Source organism: Otolemur garnettii, unplaced genomic scaffold (assembly GCF_000181295.1).
Source record: "Otolemur garnettii isolate 467f Iridium unplaced genomic scaffold, OtoGar3 scaffold00300, whole genome shotgun sequence".
Taxonomy (NCBI): Eukaryota; Metazoa; Chordata; class Mammalia; order Primates; family Galagidae; genus Otolemur; species Otolemur garnettii.
Window position 1 is genome coordinate 561,532 of NW_003852695.1, and position 4,277 is coordinate 565,808.

Sequence of the window (4,277 nt, forward strand, 5' to 3'; positions counted from 1 at the left end):
GGTATATACACGCAGTGAATACAGAAGGTGCCAAAAAGATGTATACATATTTTAAGAAAGGGAACAACTGTATGAAAATCCTAATACTGTATGTATGCCGATAAAATATGTTGTCTTGTATATTGTATCTCTTGTAATTGAAGTCAAACGTGACTTGAGTAGTGCAATGTTAATACCGTTTTTTCCTTTCCTAAAATGCGTATACATTCTTTTGGCACCCTCTGTACACCAGTATCTGTTATTCACAAATGGAAACAATATAATGATAGTTATTTTATTTATATATTTTGAGACAGAGTCTTACTTTGTCACCCTTCGTAGAGTGCCTTGGTGTCATAGCTCACAGCGAACTCAAACTCCTGGGCTTAAGCAATTTTCTTGCCTCAGCTTCCCAAGTAGCTGGGACTACAAGTTCCTGCCACAACCCCTGGCTATTTTTTAGAGACGGGGTCTCACTCTGGCTCAGGCTGGTCTCCAGCCTGTGATCTCAGGCAATCCATTCGCCTAGGCCTCCCAAGTGCTGGGATTACACTTGAGCTACTGCCTGCAGCTCTGATAGTTATTTTAAAGTTTGAATTTTTGTAACCTTCCTGTCCTGTGGTCTTCAGAGGAGGCAGCCTGAGCTGTGAAGATGGATGCACTTGTCTAAGGTAGTAATGTCCAAAAGAAATACAATAAGTCATGTGTAACATTTAAAATTTTCTAGTAATAGGTGGCACCTGTGGCTCAGTGGGTAGGGTGCCTGCCCCATATACCAAGGGTGGCAGATTTGAACCCGGCCTTGGCCAAACTGCAACAAAAAATAACCGTGCATTGTGGCTGGCACCTGTACTCAGGAGGCTGAGGCAAGAGAATTACCTAAGCCCAGCAGTTAGAAGTTGCTGTGAGCTGTGATGCCACAGCACTTTGCTGAGGGCGATAAAGTGAGATTAGTAACCACATAAAAGAAAAAGAAATGGAAAATTTATTATAATAGTTTATTTAACCCAATGTATCCAAAATATTATTGTTTTTATTTGATCAATACAAAGTTTTGGGTGTCTTTTTTTTTTTTTTTTTTTAGAAAGAGTCTCACTTTGTTGTCCTTGGTAGAGTGCAGTGGCATCACAGCTCACAGCAACCTCAAATTCTTGGGCTCAAGTGATTCTCTTGCCTTAGTCTCCCAGGTAGCTGGGACTAGAGGTGCCCACCACAATGCCCAGCTATTTTTAGAGACATAGTCTCACTCTGGCTCAGGCTGGTCCTGAACTCGTGCGCTCAGGTGATCTACCCACCTTGGCTTCCAAGAGTGCTAGAATTACAGGCATGAGCCACTGCACTCAGCCAATACAAAGTTATTAATGAAGTTTTTTTGGACTCTGTCTTTGAAATTCATTCTATATTTTAAGCATGTAGCATATCTTAGTTCAGATCAGCCAAATTCCAGGTGCTCAGTGGCCCTACATAGCCAGTGGCTTCCTCACCGACTTATAGCTCTGAGGGCTGTGACTCCTCCAACCTCAGAAAGAGGACAGTCCTGAACCATGTTCTTTTGTTAGAGGTGAGGAAACACCTTCTCACTACCATAATCTCTCCTCAGGCAAAAGAGTGGAGAGAGAGAAGGTACTGCAAGCAGGAAGTGTCCCAAGGCAGACCACCACTTGTACCAGAGGTTTGGTGGAGGCTATTCAACTTTCCAGAAATCATACACTGAACAAAGAATGATGGGGCCCCAAAGGTGGGAATCCGAAGTTTATAATTGTATAACTCTACAAAAACACTACAAAGGGTGGGATATACACTTAAATCATGTGTTTTCTATGACTGGGAACATTGGATGTGGAAAGTAGGCTTCTAAGAGGTGTGTGAAGTCTGCTAAGTGCATCCAGGGCCTCCAGGGATTAGTGTCCCCCTAAACCAACCTGATGGCCATGTCTTGAGCCTCCAACAAGGAGGTGGGAAGAGTACCAGCTCCTCTTCTTCCTGTGGCCTACAGAAAGCAACAGAGAATTCAAAGCTGAGCTAGGGAAACAAGGGGCAGCCCACTTGAGTGGATGAGCCAGGACCAGCCTTGGGAGCACTTGCCAGGAGGTGGAACCCAGCTGCCTGCAGAGCCAGGAGACACAGCAGCAGAATCTGAGACTACACCACTCTCTGCATAGCTTCAGGGTGTGGTGGGCACCTGAGAGAATGGCATCCTGCATGTTCCACCTCCTCATCCAGGTTTTTAGGGCTCCCCACTCTCCACAGCCTGACTGCTTTTTTCTTTTTCCTGAGGGCTGCAGTGGGGCCTGCCTTCTTGCTGGGACTTTGGGGGAAGTTGGATGCCATCCTCCAGCAGGAAGGCACTAGGTCCACAGGATAGAGAAGGGAGGGAGCCCCCTCCCTATAGTGACCTTGCTGCCAGCCATCCACAGGGACACACATAACTCCTGGAGAATGACACTGAGGCCCAGGTGGGAGCGCTGTGGACAGATGCTGAGAAGAGGCACCACCCAGATCTCTGAGGTGCCCTCCCAGGCCTCCTGGGAGAGCCCAAAGAGAGGGACAGAGAGCCAGGCAGACTGTGCCAGGGACTGTTTCCCAGGACTGAGAGACCACAAGGACTCACCACTGCTCACTGCCAGATGGGGCTTTCTGAAAGGTGGCCTTCCAGTGATCCTTACAACCCAACCCCACACAGCAGGAGCATCAAACACCTGCTGGGGACCAGCAGAATGGCAGGGCAAGCAGGCTCTCAGATGGACGGCACCAGAGTGTGTGGTTGGAGGCAGGGTCCAGAGGGCAGCTGAGCTGGAACATTTCCGCCCTCCCTTGGGATCTGCTCCCCTGCTTCCTCTAACTCCATCTCACTACCTGGTCCCTCCCAATCTCCCTGTCTGCTCACCCCAGAGGGCACAGGGACCAGTTTACATACTATCTGTTCCTAAGCTGTAACTATCCCCCGATACATCTCGTGATAATGCTCATCTGTAGGCAGACAGCCCTGAGCTCCTCCAAAACCACAAGACTCACCTACCTACTGACCCTTCCATGGCTGGGCAATGTCCACCTGTCACTTTTGCAGGTCCACACCCCTAGGCATTGTCCCCTGCCTGGTGTACCCAGAAAAGCTGCCAGTTCCCCCTTTATAGCCCCACAGCCATCTCCCCTTCTGCTGGGCCAGTCTCCTGCTAATACCCACAAACCTTCGGTCCTTCTGTCCCATGGCAGCCACCTGAGCCCCTGTGCCCTGTTGTACTCACACATTTGGTGGACATCTCATCCAGGGCCACCATCAAAGTCCCCACAGGCCAGTCCTGGCCTCCTCACTGTTCCTTGGGACCCCAAGAGCCCTGTGCCTCAATTGCCCAATGTGAAGCATGGGTGTCTCTATACCAGCCCCACCCTGCTACAGAGCTCAGCCCAGACATCTAGAGCCATCTCAGTGGCACAGCCCATCCTCCACCCTGTGGGGATCTTAACCCTCACTGTGACCCCAGGAAAGTCATCCCCAGGCCTTGATCTCTCATGTGCCTGTTAGGGACAGGGCTTGATGAGTGGAAAGCAGGCACCAACCCTGGCCATCCCTGAGCGCCTGGAATATGTGTCTTTAGCCATCTTCCTCACTTTCTAAGGATGGAGACCTACAATGCAAAAGAGGGTGCAAGTGGGTAGAAAATTTTCCTTTTCGCTCCTTGGGTTCCACAACATCTGCTCCTGCCAGCTCCTGCCGCAAGATGCTGACCCTAAACAGGTGCCCCATGCCAAGAACAGCCCACTGTTGCAGCCTTAGAGGTATTGAGTCCTGGAGGAATCTCATTAGACCCAGAGGTCGTTTCTCAATCACAGAATCTTTCTGACTTTGCCACTTCTGGCTCCATGCCTCAGTTTTTCCCCACTGTGGCACACGGTAAAAATCCTAGCCTGAAGTCTGTCAGGCCCAGGGAGGCCACCACACCAGGTTAAGTGGCTGCAGCGTGTGAAAGTGGGAGTGAGAGACATTCCCTGTCCTGGGTTCTTGCCCAGGGACAGATGTTCATTCGGGCACAGCCACGGTGCTGGGGAGGGCCATGTGCTCTTTCTGGGGAACTTTGCTCCCAGTTGTGGGTCACTAGAGTTGAGGCCCAGGGGTGGGATGGAGGAGGAGCAAGGCTCATTCATGTAAAGGACCTTGGGTCAACCCCAGAAGACAAGCCACAAATTCAGACTTGTGTCTGAAGCTGGCCACCCAAGGGATTTGGGTTTTGGGGTGAGATGAAGGCCTAGGGTCATGGAAAAAAGCCTCTGGTTTGAGACATACCTAAAGTTTCCCATAG